This window comes from Mesoplodon mirus (assembly GCF_964341445.2).
Source record: "Mesoplodon mirus genome assembly, chromosome: 6".
Classification (NCBI taxonomy): domain Eukaryota; kingdom Metazoa; phylum Chordata; class Mammalia; order Artiodactyla; family Ziphiidae; genus Mesoplodon; species Mesoplodon mirus.
Window position 1 is genome coordinate 99,990,575 of NC_138982.1, and position 18,710 is coordinate 100,009,284.

General features: G+C 39.1%; 1 protein-coding gene across 2 annotated transcripts in view; it reads right to left on the reverse strand.

The window, feature by feature from the left end:
• The window catches only part of CMSS1 (cms1 ribosomal small subunit homolog), a 392,023-nt gene that overhangs the window by 316,289 nt on the left and 57,024 nt on the right, over positions 1-18,710 (reverse strand). The gene's annotated exons all lie outside the window — the stretch shown is intronic.

Here is an 18,710-nt window from a genome sequence, read left to right on the forward strand (position 1 = left end):
TTTTCTCCCTATAGTTTCCATTCACTGTTTCAAACATATGTTGCCACTTATTTGCCAGGAAAGGAATCTCTGAACTAACCCCTTTATGCATGATGAAATGGCAGACGGAACGGAGCCAGAGACAGCACCATTAGTAGTTATTCACACTTCTGTTTTCTCTTAACTTCCTTTTCTCTAAAGTTTATTCCTCATGTTAGGAGGGATGTGTAATCATAAAGATATCCTTGACTCATACTTTAGAATATGGAAGCACAGAAATTCCCTGTAGCAGAAAATGGTTCTCTCTTCCAACGAGCTGCATGCCTCCGCTACAAAAAGCCTATCTTTGCAGCCTAGAGCCTGACAAACACAGGTAAGAGGCTCCTTTGTCAAACCCTCACCAACTATCAGCATTCTTTTCTAGTAATCACTGCTAGAGTTTAACCAACATTTAACCACAGTCATTTAATAAGGCACCTGTTCCATGGGTTCAGGTTGCTAGGTGATTAATTGCCCTGAGTCAAGAGGAGAAAACACCATGGAGATTAGTTAAGAGGAAGGGGTTTTCCACTAAAGATGAAGGGAATTTATGGAGATAAAGTGGGGAAGTCTGGTGTTATAAGTACAGTAACAAGAAATGAATGCTATTTCAGTCTGTATTGATTATCCTCTTTTGGCTTACTGAAACCAATCTATAGGCCAAGAAACATCGCCATGGATTAATAGTTATGTCACGGTTGAACTAAGTTCCTTAAACTGTATCTGGCAAACACTACCAGGAACTTGGCCTCTTCTGGAAAAGGAGGCAAAAAATAAGCTCTTGTCCATAGCAGAAAGGAAATACAGTACCGTGAAGAACCCACAAATACTACCATTCATGTGTTATGGCATATGGTAAAAAATAAAAAACCGTCCTGCTGAGCGATAGCCCACTAAATCTATGAAGCCAACTGCAAAGCTGGATGAAGTATGATTCATTCTTTAAAGGGGGATGTTTTCAGCTTTTCCAGTCATGAACATGGGTGACTGCAAGTTGCTTAAAAGAACATGCTGTCATGCTTAAACCTGGGAGAGCTAAGAATAAAATATATTAAGCTTAACCCTCCGGGCCACATAAAATACATACAAGCATTCTCTGGGTTATGAACACCTGACTCGTGAACGTTCCCCTCTATATAAAAAGCCTATCTACATTCTGCTCAAAAGGATGACACCTGGAGGGCAAGAGTATTTCCAGAGCTACTTAAGTTTCCTCAGGCTAGCTAGCCAGGGGCTGCCATGGATGTGATAGGGAGGTATTCACCTGGAATCCAAAGTGGGAACCTGGAACACATTTACTAATAAATATCATGTGTTATGTAAAACATAGGCTCCCAGCTAGTCCACAAAAAGCTAACTGACCTAAACTATAGTTTAACTTCTAGACATTTGCAAGAATATCGTTCTCCACTACAGGCTGTAATAATCACATTATGTATAAATCTTGTGAGCTATGATATGATTGTGCTACGATATCACCATACTATCACAATTACCTAAATACAGGCTTTCAGCAGTATTATGGGTTTAGTAAGTCTCCTTGTGCTAATCTGGGAACCAACTCTCTACTTAATAACTTAATAACATTGTTTCTATTGGGAAATATCTTACAAATGAACCTTTCAAATAATCTTTTGGTGAGATGGGGAAATTCCTACATTTTGAAGATTAAAGTATTCACTTTCCTTCTTGCTGTAAGAATCCAAATTGCCCTAAAATCTATATATATTCAGTATTATCCCGTGTTTCTTCTATGAGCAAGAGAAACCATAAACAACACAGACTTTAAAGGCATAAAAAACCAAAAAAACAAGAAATGGTTATTCATGGAAAGAAGAGACCAGCACACGAGCACACAAGAGTAAAGTGTATAGTAAATCTGGCACCAGACCAGCTCCTCCTTAGTGACCGTACATTTTATGTTGCCCACAACAGAGGAGCAAATTGGGTGGAACTTTATTTTACCTGAACTCCTAAGTGCCACCTTGTCTCACACCTTTCTAGATGCATAACTTCTTCCTCTGCATGGAGAGGGCACTTCATTTATGCACGCTGTGTAATTCACTTAGTGTTTAACCAGTATATCTTTTTCTCCATGTTTTTTAAACTAAATTTATTTATTTAATTTATTTTTTACTTTTGGCTGCGTTGGGTCTTTGTTGCTGCGCACGGGCTTTCTCTAGTTGTGGCGAGCGGGGGCTACTCTGTTGCGGTGCGTGTGCTTCTCATTGCGGTGGCTTCTCTTGTTGAGGAACATGGGCTCTAGGCATGCGGGCTTCAGTAGCTGTGGTGAGCAGGCTTTAGAGCGCAGGCTCAGCAGTTGTGGCGCACGGGCTTAGTTGCTCTGCGGCATGTGGGATCTTCCCAGACCAGGGCTCGAACCCGTGTCCCTGCATTGGCAGGCAGATTCTTAACCACTGCGCCACCAGGGAAGCCCTTTTCTTCCATATTAATACCTCCCTAACCAACTCTTAGCTGTAAATTCCCTGAAGCAAGGAATTATTTTCTGTCTTATTTTTCTGTCTTATTTTTCACCACATGGCACTAAACTTACATAATAGCACAGAGGAAAGGAACTAAGTTTACTGGAGCCTAATATACGCTGGTACTATGTTAAATGGCTTTCTTCCCCTCAGATTTGTCTCCCTTAACACAGCAGGTATTTAATAAATGAATGCTGAATGTTTAGTCACCCAGCTTCAATAAAAAGAAAACTGTAAAGAAATTGATAGAAACATTTGTGGATTCAGTAAAGAGGGAATAAGATTTTTTACCTTCAAAATGCCTTTGGGGTTGGTGGTAAAATCTAACTAAAATATCTATGTATTCTATGAGGGGTGTTGGTAAACAAAAACTGTTCTCAATTAGCATGGAACTCTATTTTACAGAGATAAGTATAAATCAATTATCTATAGAGAATAAAGACTTGTGGAGAGTCTACAAAATGGACAACAATATTTTGGGGCTTACCATCCAAAAATACCTAGATTCTAAAAATACTGTTACTGGAGATGGAGACACAAAGGCAGAAGGATGTGTCTTGAGAGTCCCCAGATTTCCTCATAGGAACACCTTGAGAGGACAGACACAGAGCATGCTGCATTCATCTAAACAAGGCATTGCCATTCCTAGTCACCACTGCACACCCCGCCCACTTGGTCTTCTTTGGGAACGGCCCATAGGCTTTGTTGCATGAAGGCTGACCAAGGCCACGAAACATGAAGACCTGACTTGGGATGAGGGCTGAAAACCTATTCACCCAACTTTTATGGACTTTGAGTTGTTCCCTTCTGAAAATCATCTTCAGAATCTCATTCCCCCACTTCTTAGCTGAGTATAAAGCAAATGCAATATAGTGATAAGGAAAACACAGCACAGACACAAGCAGCTACAGAAACAAACACTTGCACACACATGCATGCACTCACATCTATCTAACTAATGATATGCAAACAGCAATAATGGTTTCTATGATATTTAAAACAAATTTAGCCACTAAATATATCAAAAAAAGCAAGGATCTGGCAATAAAATATGGTAACATTCCAACAAATAGCCTTAGGCAGGTGACTTGTTTCTCCCAACTAGAAAGTTTAGGCTTTATCAAAATCAGAAACCACTGTCAGCAGAACCCTCAATAACATTTCTATACATTGAACCTCTTCAATTTTGTTACTACTTTGTTTCTATTCCAAAACTAGTTTCCATTTTTAAGGGTAAAAGAATGATAGTGAATTAAGAGCAAGGGGAGATAAAGTAAGCTTCTTATATGAACTTTTTCTAAATTAGAAGTATAGTATAGTATAGTATAGTATAGTATAGAAGGTACACAAAGAATCCAAGCCGGCTTTTGCATTGAGAGCATTTTTTGAATGCTGTGAACTTAATTTTACTTTTTATGGCACCATAGGGCACAGAGGACAAAGCCCAGGGTCCTCCCTGCCCCACATAAAGTTAGGAATACAAACAGCTAAACCATCAGTGTAAAGGTGACTAAGAAACAAAACCAACCTCCAGGAACGATAAGGAAAACCACTTTCCTTGAACTATGGCATTGGGAGAAAGGAAAGAAATAAACTTCACTGAGAATTTATAATAACAAGCTACCCAACATGAGAATTTGCAGCCCAAATTCACACTACCTAGGTGGTCCAAAAACAAAAAATAAAAAGCCTAGAGATTCTGGGCTGACAATACTCCCTGGCACCTGGCAAAAACAAATGTAAATCCTCTCTAGAGGAAGTCACCTTCAACCCAGGGTTCAAAGAATTCCCACATATAAAGTCTAAGATGTATGAGTTCATATTAAAAAAAATCCAAAAACACACTAGAAAATAATGCACAATGATTGAAAGCCAGAGAAATCAGAATCAGAACTGTTGATAAAGACCTCAGATATTTAAATTATCAGACAGCGTGTAAAACGTATTTAATATATTAAAGATAAAAAAGGGGATTGAAATTTCTAGTTAAAAGAGTAACAGACTATAAAAGGCCAAACAAATAGGAAAAAAAAGTTGGAAATGAAAAACTATAACTGTAGATCAGCAATGAGAATTAGTGAACTGGAAGAAAAACCTGAAGAAATAATAAAATGCAGCCTGAAGAGCTAGAGACGGAACAAGCTAAAGAACAGTTAAAGGATATGAAGAACAGAGTAACAAGGTCTAACATGTGTCTAAGTTTTAAAAGGTAAGGAGACAAAAAATTATTCAGAAGCCATATTGGAGGAGTTAACATTGAGAATTTTCTAGAAGTGAGGAAAGAAACCGATTCACACATACAGGAATCTTAATGAAGCCCAGAAAATATAAAATAAAGAACTCTATACTTAAGAATATCATAATGAAATGGCAGAATATCAGAAGACAAAGGAAAAATCACAAAAGCAGCCAGAGAGAAAAGGAATGACAATTAGACTGATGATTGACTTTTCAGCACTAACATGGGAAGCCAAAAATCAGTGGAATATTACTCTCAATGTCCTGACAGAAATGGTGTCAACCTAGAAGTCTATACACTGTAAAAATCTTCCTAAGAACAAGGGTAAAATATAGACATGTTCAAATAAATAAAAAGAGAGAGTGTGCAAAAAACACACTTCCACTAAAGGAACTTAAAAAGTATGTACTTAGATTGAAGGAAAGTGATCCCAGATGGAAGTATGGAATAAAAGAAGGAATGATGAGCAAAGAAAGTGGTAAATATGTTGGTACATCTAAACCAACATTGACTAAAAGAACAATAATAGATAATGATAATATCTTGTGGAATTTAAAAAAAGAACTAAAGTATATTTCAACAGTAATATAAAAATGGGGAGGGTATGCTTAAAGTGTTCTGAAGTCCTTAAAGTTTTTGGAGGATTAAAATTGTGATTAGTTTTAGACCTTGAGAATTTAACTTGTAAGGTAGAATGTATAGGCTAATTAATTCCTAATAGAATAGAAATAGTATACAACTTCCAAAGTAGAGAGGGTGAAAATGAATAAAAATAAAATCCAAAAGAAGCCAAGAAATGAGATAAAACAACAGCAAAAAAGGTGGTAAAAAACGGAACCATCAAATAAGATGACAAAAGTAAAACCAAATACATCAATAATCGCTGTAACATAGACTAAATACTCACATTAAAAGACAAAGATTGTCAGACTGGATTAAAACAGTTCTAACAATAATACTAATTCCCAACTGTATGCTGTTCATAAGTGACTCAAACATAAGAATATAGCAAAACTGAAAGTAAAAGTTTGGAAAAGAGACATCATCAAGCAACCACTAACCAAAAGAAAGGTTATACAGCTATGTTAATATGAGACAAAAGGGACCTTAAGGCGGAAAGCGTCTATAAAGAGTCACTATATAATGTGAAGAGATTCCATTTTCTAGGAATACTTTGAACTTACATGCACATAAAAATATGGTCTCTAATAACTATATCAAGAATTGACAGATGGGCTTCCCTGGTGGCGCAGTGGTTGAGAGTCCGCCTGCCGATGCAGGGGACACGGGTTCGTGCCCCGGTCCGGGAAGATGCCACATGCCGAGGAGCGGCTGGGCCCATGAGCCGTGGCCGCTGAGCCTGCGCGTCCGGAGCCTGTGCTCCGCAATGGGAGAGGCCACGACAGTGAGAGGCCCGCGTACCGCAAAAAAAAAAAAAAAAAATTAAGAAGCACAACTTTAAATAATTCACGAGCCAAAGAGAGGGATCAAAGCCCAGTAAAATCACGGGGAAAAAAGAAACAAACTAAAGTTCGTAGCAAAGCTATTTTTTGTACGGAAATTTATGAAATCTCAGAACTGACCCAATGAAGACAATCACAGAATTTCTTTTCCCTGGAAGATGAAAAGTGAAGGTAAAAGTGTCTGTCTCAACAAAAAGCATTCTGAGAAGATTCTCTTCTCAACTTTACCTTCCACAATCAGTAAATAAAATTGCCGATAGCTAAGTAGTTAAGAAGGTGAACCTAAAACATAAAGAACCTCCTTCCAGTGTCAGTAATGGATCAAACAGGTACCTCTGCAAAGGACATCATCAAAACGAACAAACAAGCAAACAAACCAATTCATTCATTCATTCGGCAAGTCATTCATTCATATTCAGAGTTTGTGTGTATGATATAAGCAGCCTTGGGAGATCTTTACCCAGCTACCAACTTTTTCTCTGGGGAGAAGCTTTGATAAATCTTTATTACTTATCAAGTAAATGGCTCAAGAGAGCCATTCTTTGAGCATTCTTTTAATAAAACTAAAAGAAATTCTCCTGCTTAAGTAAAACGTTATACATCTATTTTATTTTGATTCTCAGAAAAGACCTTTAAAACTTTTCACTAGAGGCTACTCCACACCCTCACTTGTCCAAGGATTATACCTAAAAGAAGCATTAACATACGAATGTATAACAAGGCTGGAGTATTCCTAATTCTACTTTATGGATATTGCAGCTCAACATGCAATTGAAAAGAAACTTTCCAACAAAGCCACTTAAAACTGCTTTCAGTATGTTACTCAACTGCTCAAAAGCTGCCAATGGCATCCTACTGTCTACATTAAGTTAAAAACCAAACCCCACTGCTTGAATTTTAAGACCCATTTATAGTCGGGCCCCACCCTTTGCGACCACTCTCTCCTCCAGGGCTGCAATGTATACCACTTGTACAACTGTCTGCAGGGGCCCCATACTGCTCAACAAGAGCCAGTCAGTGACTACAGTCAATCCAGGGTCCCTTTGCTCTGCCATTCTCCTTCCTGGAATTACATACTCACCCTTCAAGGTCCAGGTGAACCTTATCTTCTGTTATGAAGACCGCCCAGGTATTTCTAAGTCTAACTGATACTTTTGTAAAAATTCTTACTTCACCAAACTCAGCATTCCAATTTAATATTAATTAGTTTTTGGCTTTTGTTTATTTGTTTCTTCTATCTACCCATCAAAATCTAGGCAGGGTCATGCTTTATACTCTCTACCCCCGTCACCATGAACTCAGCACAGTGATAAATACTCACAGAAGGTGCTCAACAAATATATGTTGAGTGCTTCTTAAAAGAACACGACCGATGCAGACTAGGCCTAACTTCTGTATGCCTGTAAGTCATCACAAGAGCCCCACCCCCAACAGTATTCCCTTTGATATCCCACCTCCTTCAATTTAGAAGGGAAAATGTAATATCTTTTTCATTTACTCAATTCCATTCCAGTGAGCAAGTATCATGAACAAAGGTTAATTTTTTTCAAGATTTTTCATCATATTTTCTCATTGGCATTACCTAATTGGAGAACACAGGCCCTTTCATCCCATCAGGAGCATAAAAATTCTTCAACGTTGTACATGCAAAAGCCATGCATCAGCTGCCAATCCCCCTCCCTTCCATCTTGCTACTAACATATTGGCATAAATGACTGATGATAATCCTCATTCACAAAAAGTGCTATTAGTTGTTGAAGGTCACAATGACTGGGCAAAAAGATAACACATATAGCCTTTGGGAAGTAGATTTCCATTCCTGATCTAAAAATTTGAATTTTATTATTCTTCATTTCCCCTTGTAGTTGTGAGCATACATAAAAGCCTGAATGTGTACTTGTGTAGCATGTAGTGTGTGTGTGGTTATGAGCAAAGAGGAGGGAAGAAAGAGGAAGAGAATTAGACATATGTTCCACAAGGTTTCAGCAAACAACAGCCATAGTTAGAGGACGGATGGATGGATGGAAAGAATCTGATTTTAACCAAAAGTCAGTCAGCACCTATCAGAGGTGAGGCAACACCTCAGCCATTTTCATATTTTGAGTCTACTGATATACTAAAAAGAGGAAATGAAATGCCAATGTAAGTTTATGAACTCATGCTAATTTTATTTTATTTATTTATTTTAAAAATCATTTATTTATTTATTTTATCTTTGCATTGGGTTTTTGTTGCTGCACGTGGGCTTTCTCTAGTTGCGGTAAGCAGGGGCTACTCTTCGTTGCGGTGTGCGGGCTTCTCATTGTGGTGGCTTCTTTTGTTGCGGAGCACGGGCTCTAGGTGTGCGGGCTTTAGTAGTTGTGGTGCACAGGCTCAGTAGTTGTGGCTCGCAGGCTCTAGAGCACAGGCTCAGTAGTTGTGGCACACGGGCTTAGTTGCTCCATGGCATGTGGGATCTTCCTGGACCAGGGATCGAACCTGTGTCCCCTGCATTGGCAGGCGGATTCTTAACCACTGCACCACCAGGGAAGTCCCGTGCTAATTTTAAACACTTGCATTTAGCAAAGAACTTTGAATTTTTGTATTGAAAGGTAAGATAATGAAATATAATTGAGCCATTCATAGGTTTTGAAAATTAATTTATAGCATACTCTAAGTGGCATAGACTAGTAATGAGACAAATAAGCAATCTTATTATAAACTTATCATTTCTGTCAATCTTATCAGAGTATATCCGCACTTGGAGATAAATCTCAGAGTCCAAATTTGAGGTCACTCAGAGTCGACACCAGTGAGTCTCCAGATTCCCAGTGTGAATAAGTGAGCTGGAACATGGACATTCTGGCATCAATAGGGCAGGAGCCATTCATGGTAACTGAAAATTGATTCTATGTGTTTCAAAACTAAACTGGATCAGTCTTCATTAGAACTGATTATATTTAAAAAGAAACCAGCTCTATTTTAAGTTATGTTTTGCCAAGAGGCAAGTGTTAGGAAGAAACTCTGCCCCTGCAGTTTTTACTCCTCAAGTCCTCAGGTTGTCAGAGCATCATCATGACAGACTTTTCCCTACTTGCATGATTAAATACACCCCCATGGGGAAATTTCCCTAGCAAATAATATTTATAATCAAGGAAATTAAAGAAACTTGATTAAATGGAAGAAAGAATAGTTTCCACATGAGTACTTAATCAGTATCATGTTGGTTTAAAAGTACAAGGCCAAAATCTATCACTGCAAATATGATCCCACAGTATCCTGCACACACACTTGCCTCCATGGATATGAAATAAATGGCACATAAAATGGACCAAAAGCTAATAGTCAGTGAGTGGGAGTAGTATGTACATGATCATCATCTCTTTTTCTTGCTGGATCCAAAGCACTTCTTTGCAGTCATTTCCTCATTCAGCAGGTTTGTGGAATGCCCACTATGTGCAGGGCATTGTGCTTGTCCTCATATAGAATCTCATAGAGAGGGAAGGAGGTTTGAAAGATCAAGGTAGAGGGCTGGGCAGAATAATCATCACATATTAGGCTCTCAATAAATGACAGCAATTCTTTTCCCTTCCCTTCCCACTCCTTAAATCTTCTTTGAACCATGAAACTTAAGTCAGAGGGATTTTAAGAATATATTTGATAGGATTCTTAAATCTATGTCATAATCTGAAAAGATAAAGAACATACAGATTCAGAAGTTGGCAATAAATGAAAACAGTTTAAAACACAGTATGGTAGGATTTTTAAGTGATCCTTTCAATGTGATTTCTATTACTGTTACTGTTGTTTTGATGCTTATAGTGCTGTAAATAATTAGAGAGGGAGAGAAGAAGACGAGAAGGAGGAAAGAGAAGAGGGAGGGGAGGGAGGAGAAGAGAAAAGAGAGAGAAGAAACTGTACAAAGCAGAAACACTTCAGAGTTCTGCAGCAGAAAAGGCACCACACACTGGCCTGAGCTCTGCCCCATCTGAGTGTCCCTGAACAGGTTACTGCACAGCTTAAGTTTCAGTTTCAGTTATTCAGTTATAAGATGAGGGAAGCTGACCAGGTGATCTCCAAGATCCATTCTCACTCTACTATCCCATGGTGCAAGCATAATGAAGTAAGTGGCAGATAGGAGAGATACAAAGTTCTATGACTCCAGGCTTAGTACTGTTTACCCCCAAGACCAAATTTTACTACAAGACATTGAGTGTGATTTCTACCAGAAGTTGCTGAAGTCAGTCTGCAATTCAAACCCTGGTGCCACTCTTCACTTCCTCTGTGATCTTGCACAGGTTACTTCACCTCTCTGTTCCTCAGTTATCTATCCCACAGGGTCATTATGTGGATCAAAGTTGATATTATATGTAAAGCATACAGTTCATGGCATCCATTAAACAATAAATGTGTTATATATTATTGTTGTTATTATAGCAAAGATATAATATAAACAAAACCAACATAGGATAGAAGTGATTAACCCAGATTATCATGGGAGCAGTGCATGATGAAAATATTTAGGTGTGTGGTTCTTCATTAGGAGGCTGGTGATCAGTAAGCTCAATGACACAGTAGTTTGATGTGGTTGCCTAAAATGCTAAGAAAATTTAGGTTTACACACACACACGCACACACACACATACAGAGAGAGTCTATAAGTCTATAAAGGGGAAGTAACTATACTCGGAAGTAACTTGTTCATTCTGAGCACCAAACCATTAGACACAGGGGGTGAAAGGACTCAAATTATATCAAATAGGAACAGCTGACGATTGAGGACAAACTGTCTTCAAATATTTAAAAAACTGTCATGTCAAAGCAATGTATTTGTTCAATATGGCTCCACAGAAAGATAAGAAATGTCAGTGGAAGCCAGGGAAGCCAATTTTTAGTTCAGAATGGAATGGACTTGTTGAGGAAGTAACAAATCGCTGGAGCTCTTCAGCTCTGACTAATGACAACTTGACTGTGTATGCACCAACTCCCAGAAGAAGGGTAAAATTCTCACTTGAGAGAGATTTCTATTTAAGGGTGAACACAAGACTTTTGACCTCCCTCCCGAACCTGTATTTTATGATGTAAATTGGATGCCTAGTGGCATAAATTATAAAAGGATTTCTCATATACAGAATAACCAACTGGCAAGCATGCAAGACAATGTTGTTAAATAACAGAATTAATATTAAAAGCTCAGATCTCTCCATTAAATTTTTGACCAGAGTTGTCAACCCATTACCAACCTTGGTGGCTTGAGTTGATTACCGCAATATACAGATCTTTAATTTAAAAGAAATGCAACAGGGCTTCCCTGGTGTTGCAGTGGTTAAGAATCCGCCTGCCAACGCAGGGGACATGGGTTTGAGCCCTGGTCTGGGAAGATCCCACATGCCGCGGAGCAACTAAGCCTGTGCGCCACAACTACTGAGCCTGCGCTCTAGAGCCCACGTGCCACAACTACTGAGCCCGTGTGCCACAACTACTGAAGCCCGCACACCTAGAGCCTATACTCCGCAACAAGAAAAGCCACCTTAACGAGAGGCCTGTGCACCGCAACGAAGGGTAGCCCCAGCTCGCTGCAACTAAAATGAAAGCCCGCACATAGCAACTAAGACCCAATGCAGCCAAAAATAAATAAATAAATAAATAAATAAAAAGAAATAAAAGAAATGCAACAAAAATATTGCTTTTTTTTTTTTTTTTTTTTTTTTTTTTTTTTGCGGTACGCGGGCCTCTCACTGTTGTGGCCTCTCCCGTTGCGGAGCACAGGCTCCGGATGCGCAGGCCCAGCGGCCATGGCTCACGGGCCCAGCCGCTCCGCGGCATATGGGATCCTCCCAGACCGGGGCACGAACCCGTATCCCCTGCATCGGCAGGCGGATTCTCAACCACTGCGCCACCAGGGAGGCCCAAAATATTGCATTTTTAATCCATAAAGTGGATAACTTGCTCATTAATGTTCCAGATTAGTCCCGTAGTTAGTATAAACCTAGGTACATTACACTAATATTAATTAGGATTTCAGACACATTCTTTTTGACAGTTCTAATCACGTTGTTTAATTAGCCATTTTTGATTTTTCACGTTTCCCAGAAGAGACATGCAGACTCATAAGGCATAGTGGCTGGATCAGCAATTTACTGTTTGACCTTGGGGCAAGTCCTTTTAACCTCTCCGAGATCCAATTATCTCATCTACTTAAAAAGGGAGAACAGAGAGTGGTAATAAGCAGCGTAGATGTTTTTTAAGGTCTTTTACACTATAAAATGTGATTTTATGAAATGATTATCCTTCACAATAAAACTCAAGGGCACATTTCTTATTTCTTAATTTGTTCGTCATTTTTCCCAGTGGAGACATCTTTAGCCATAATGTAGGGAAGTGAAGCATTTAGTCTATAACACCATCACTGACTGCTCTGTGAGATAGTTTTATTCTGTCCTTCTGGGGTTTGGAAGAAGTTGCCTGACTGAGGGAAAGGATTTTACAACTAGAAGCCACCTTCACATCAAGTAATAATCAACTATAAATAACGGACAAAGCAGAATCAGGGACAGGAGGGAAGAGCATAAAATGTCTCTTTCATAAAAATAACCTTATAATGAACCATTTACTCTCACTTTTTTTTTTTACTTCCTAAATGCTTTATTTCCTTAGGCCTTCTAGATCCATTTCAATGAGTTTATATGATTAAAAGTTTATCCTCGGGCTTCCCTGGTGGCGCAGTGGTTGAGAGTCCGCCTGCCGATGCAGGGGACACGGGTTCGTGCCCTGGTCTGGGAGGATCCCACATGCCACAGAGCAGCTAGGCCCGTGAGCCATGGCCGCTGAGCCTGCGCATCCGGAGCCTGTGCTCCGCAACGGGAGAGGCCACAACAGTGAGAGGCCCGCGTACCACAAAAAAAAAAAAAAAAAAAAAAAGTTTATCCTCATGCATTGTTATATTTGAGTTTCCAATGATAAAAGAAAACATAAATTCAACTCACCCATCTGTTTCACCCTTAGTTGGCCAACTATTCCAATAACATCCTAAACTGTTCCAATGACTTCCAACTAAAAAACCTGTTCAATTGTACTTTATTTACTTATTTATTTTATTTTTGGCTGCATTGGGTCTTTGTCGCTGAGCATGGGCTTTCTCTAGTGGCAGCGAGCGGGGGCTACTCTTCGTTGTGGTGCGCGGGCTTCTCATTGCTGTGGCTTCTCTTGTTGCAGAGCACGGGCTCTAGGCACGCGGGCTTCAGCAGTTGTGGCTCGTGGGCTCTAGAGCGCAGGCTCAGTAGTTGTGGCACATGGGCTTAGTTGCTCCGCAGCTTGTGGGATCTTCCTGGACCAGGGATCGAACCCGTGTCGAGCACTGGCAGGTGGATTCTTAACCATTGCGCCACCAGGGAAGTCTCCATGTGTACTTTGAACCCATAGGTCTTCCTCCAAAAATATTTAGCCTGAAATCAAGCTCCACAACTATACAGAAAAAGCTGTCAGAGTAGTTTCTTTTAAAACGCATTACTTAAAAAAGACATGGAGTACCAACTAGTTTACAAGGTCCCTTTAAAAAAATGGATTGAACAAAGTATTAAGAACAATCTGTACTGGCAAGGGACAAAGAAGATGACCTAATAGGTCTTTTCCATCTAATTTCTGTGATTCGAGGATTTTTTTTTTACTCTTGCAGCAATACTTGTGAGTTCAACAATTTCACAAAACTATCATTAGTTACCAAGGAAACACAAAATGTTTGCAGGAATAAATAAGCAAATGGGCTGGACCTAAATAGCAGACTTTTCCTGCTTCCCATTTAATAATCTTATGGTGGTGTCATATTATCAATCCTTCATTCTCCCCAAGTCATTCTGCTCACCTACTGGCATGCTCACTAGAGTCCCATAGTCAACTCATAGCATCCCACATAAACCAAGAATAGGAGGTCTCTGATCAACAGAAGAGTCTCCATTAAATATGGACCTCCTTGTTTCACTTGTTGAAGAAAAACCATGGTGATGTCAGTGGTTGGCTTTATGACCACCATTTCTAGGGAAAATATGCAAATATATGCTTTTAAACGACCCAATGTCTATAGAAAAGCCAGGAGTATGAATATAAAAAGGTAAAAAGAAACAATATACAATTATGGCCCAAAGTATGAAAACAATTATGTTTTACAAATGCTTAGAAAAAGACCAAAAGGAAACACAGTACATGGAATTGTTAATAGTTGGCAGTATTCATGTGGTAGAACTAGTTGTAAAATGTCTTTTTGACTTTTCTGCATTTTCCAAATTATGACATGGGCACTGAACTATTTTTAAGTTAATTTTTAAAGCCACAAAATAGCATTCATTTTAATGTTAATAAAGGGCTTCCCATTCCCTAACATTACCACTGACACTGTTGCTATCAGCCCAAGTTAACTCTCAAGGGGATTGGTACCTTTATAAAATCAAAGTCAGCTAAAGTAAGAATAGGAATAGTTGAGGAGCCTCTGGAAACGTCAAGGACTATGGAGGCCTGGGACAGGAGATCTGGGCTGCAGGTAAGAGTGAGACAGTCTGTATGTAAATTCAAATTCACTGCAGCCCATTAACTGCTGGTTAAGCTCTCGGTGCACGGTGTAAGTGCTGTGCTGCTTGGGGATGTGGTATATTTCATGCAGGCATTTACGTGTACAGAGCAAGGCACATATCACCTGGGGAACAGAAAGAAGAGTGAAAGGAAGAGGTAGGTTAGAAAACTGATTGTCCCTGGCATGGAGAGAAGCTGCTTTCACCCTCAGACTTTCCTTTTGGTGTTCCACAGTTGCCCACCTGTGGTGCTCAGTCTCTTTAGCCTTCCTCTAAAATTGTGTAGAAGCAGAGAAGCGATCAGTTCCACATCTACGGCAGGCTTGCCCAATGCTCAGAGGCAAAGCCGTTTTTCAAGAAGTCTGTGCGGGGCTTCCCTGGTGGCGCAGTGGTTGAGAGTCTGCCTGCCAATGCAGGGGACATGGGCTCGTGCCCCGGTATGGGAAGATCCCACATGCTGCGGAGCAGCTGGGCCCGTCAGCCATGGCTGCTGAGCCTGCGCGTCCGGAGCCTGTGCTCCGCAACGGAGAGAGGCCACAACAGTGAGAGGCCCGCGTACCGCAAAAAAAAAAAAAAAAAAAGAAGTCTGTGCGTGAGATGTTAGAATGTTCTGTCAGGAGGAATATCTTAGCACCAAAGGCTCACACTCTGGCCAATCCAACTGCAGGCTGATGCAATGCAGGACCACAGCATTCTGCCTCTCCCCATGCCATCCTGGATCTATATCCCCACTCTGTTCAGCTTCTCATAACAGCACCACACCCATAATACGAATTGCTGTTTTTCTTTGCATGTTATAGTGTTTCCACATATACTCTTTTAGAGGCAAAGGAGCAAACAAGTCACATGCAAAGTGAGTGTTACCATCCCAAAACTTGCAGCAGAGCTTCCAGAGAGCAGTGCACATTGCCACTTATCTGATGAAAGAACCAATAGCAAAAATTGTGGGCGGCTCTAGAAAAGGTTCAGCTAATTATGAATACTGCTTCTCTGGCACTTATTCAGATGACCAAAAGACTTTACCAGTCACAAGAAGAAACAAAGGCAGGGAGACAGGACAAGAAAGAAAATAAGAGCAGTCACTTCACAAAGAGAAACTGACTCTGACATGCTTAGTAACACATTAATGTTATTTTAAAACAGCTAAATAATTGTGGACACTACTACTAACATTGGTTGCTGTGGTCATTGTAATAACCTCCTGGCAATAGCTTAAACCATGGGAAACTGCTGATATTCAACTGTTTTTGGCTACCTAACAAAAGAGACCTCATACCATTCAATCAAATGGATACATCCTAGTTTCCAGCCTTGTCACCTACAAACCCTTCTTCTGCATTAGAAAGCAATTAGCTTGGTAGAAAAATTCCTTTGTGCCATTTCCAAATGATAACTTAAAGCTATTGCTGATTTAGATCATAAATTCAGCTTACTAATTATAGAAAGGACTTTTATTTGCAGGTATACTTGTTTGTAGGAAATTCCTGATTATAAAATGAGAAGAGTCATATAGCAACTGGATAGTAAAATTTTCAGTAAAAAGGGAAGTAAAACTTTTTCAGCCAAGACTGAGGCACAATGGTCTTAACTCTATTCTTTTCATAATAAATATATGTCAGAAACTAAGAGAACAAAAATTGCATTGCAAAGAGAATGTTGATAGGAAAAGGAAAGGAGATAAAAATCTACTCATGTGGCCAGTGCAGCACAATGCCAATGGCTGGCTGGAGTGTGCAATACAAGACCCAGGGTGCCCTTGTGTGAGTTAGATAAAGATTCCGCTTCTTCAAGACCTTTGACTTTCATCTGTTGGAAAATTTTTATAATATTCTAACTTTATTAGAACATGTTGCCAACATCCTCAAGAAAACTATCTTAGTAAATATACAAATCCACAATGTCTCCAATGTAAACAACACTCCCTAGGGTTACTCAGCACACAGTCAGGGTGGCTCTGGTGTGTGGCCTACGAAGAGTGTGAGTTTTAGTTTTCTTAGTTCAACATCAGTCTGGAAAATAAAGACACAAACTTCTCAGTTAAATCAGAATATTTCTTTACTAGCAACACCTCTGAGAGGTTCTGAGCAAATCCTTAAGAGAAGACAAGACTAAGGCTGTATACATAATAACACTAGTTCAAATTTTTGCTTTCATTACTTTACCAGCAGTGTGACCTTGGTCAAGCAATTTTACCCTTCCAAATGTGTTTCATCATCTGAAAAGTATAGATAAAACCACCTCAAAATGTGTTATGCAGATTAAACGATGGAGTGCATGTAGAGCATTAAGCACAGCGACTGGTATGAACTAAAAGCTTAACAAATGAGAGTTATTATTGATTCCTGAAGAGAGTGGCCACATACCATGACCTCAGCTGGAACGCTGAGTCATAGCTGTTTCAGAGGCCAGTGCTTCAGCGAGTAACAGCAGAGGCAAGGAACTCGGAAGTAGGAGTACTAATCTTCTTTTCTCTTGCTTCAAGAACCCTAGACAAGTCTTGTAGCCATTTAACTTCTCTAGTCTTCAGTTACTTCAGCTAAAGAAAAGGGGGAAATAATACTGACATATTTTACAGGGAAACTGGGAAGTCAAAAGCATGAACATAAATGCAAAGCATGAGTACAAAAGTATAAGAAAGAAATAAATGGTAGTGTCAAATGTTAGGAAGCCTCTGTATCCATCAGAGGGGAAAGGAGGCAGAACAAGTTACAAAAATGCTAGCTTTGGGTAGAGGTACTTTATGTTACCAGTTTGGAGCTGAGATTCAGGTGTTTATGCTTCATGCAACTTTCATAACAGTCATTTTATCTCACTTGTAATAAATCAAAGCTAGTATAAAAATCTCAAAGGATATTTAATCAGTACAAGGCAAGCATAGGAGACTAAAAATATTTAAATACACTTCATAAGTGTATTTAACAAACCAACATCTAAAATGTTAATACGAAACTGCAAATCAAATATTAAAACTTAAGTTCAGCTGAAGAGTATAATCATTCACTTCTCTTAAAACAGTATATACAAAAAGCAGGGGTTAGTTTAATACACATCTCAGTAGACAGGTAGAGTGATCTAGAAGAACTGTTAAAGTGAGCCCACAGTTTATTAAAGATGATACATGTTTATTTTTGTGCCCTGCATCTTTTCTCCATGCCATTTTTGCTAACTATAAATTCTCTGCAACCAGTCTTTCTCTACTCCACACTAAAGAAAAGAAACAGGCAGACTATTTTCATTATTTCTGTTTGACAAAACATATGGAAACAATAATTCTACAGACATGTACATTATAATAGGAAGCAATCCTATTTTAATGTAATTTTAAAAATTAAATAGACTCAAGTTATTTAAACTACTCAGTTTATTTGAAACTCACAAATGAGGCAGCCACGTCTCTAATTTACTTAGCAGATTCATATAGTTGGCTAGGACTTTAGAGATTACTTCTCTTATTGCTGTGCAAAGCAATTAGGAGGCTAATTCTCATTTACAAGAAAAAGTATTTATACAAGTAAATCTGCCCCCTAGTAAAGGGTAACAGGCTTAATTCAGTCATATTTTGTCAGTTTCTTTTTTCTTCTCAGGTCTTTTTTGTTTTATTTTGTGTGCTGGTAGAAAAGAACAGATGAATTAAAACTGGTTCTAAAGTTCTATTTTTATACTTTGTCTTCAAAGTACTGCACAAAACATTACATTTCTTTAATAAACATTTTCCCTGCCATATAAACTGATTAGTTTTAACTACTTTCGTTAAAACACAGGCATGCAGAAATGAGGAACAAGGAGGTTCTCTCAGGAAAAACACTGAAAAAAATAAGATTTCATCTGGCCTTCCCATCACCACTTGAAGAATTGTTTGGTAGTTACATCATCAGGAAATAAAATACTATCCTCTGAGGACCCCTACTCTTTACAAAGAGGAAAGAGAAGGTTTGAAGTCTAAATCACTCCCGGAGATGTCTCCAAA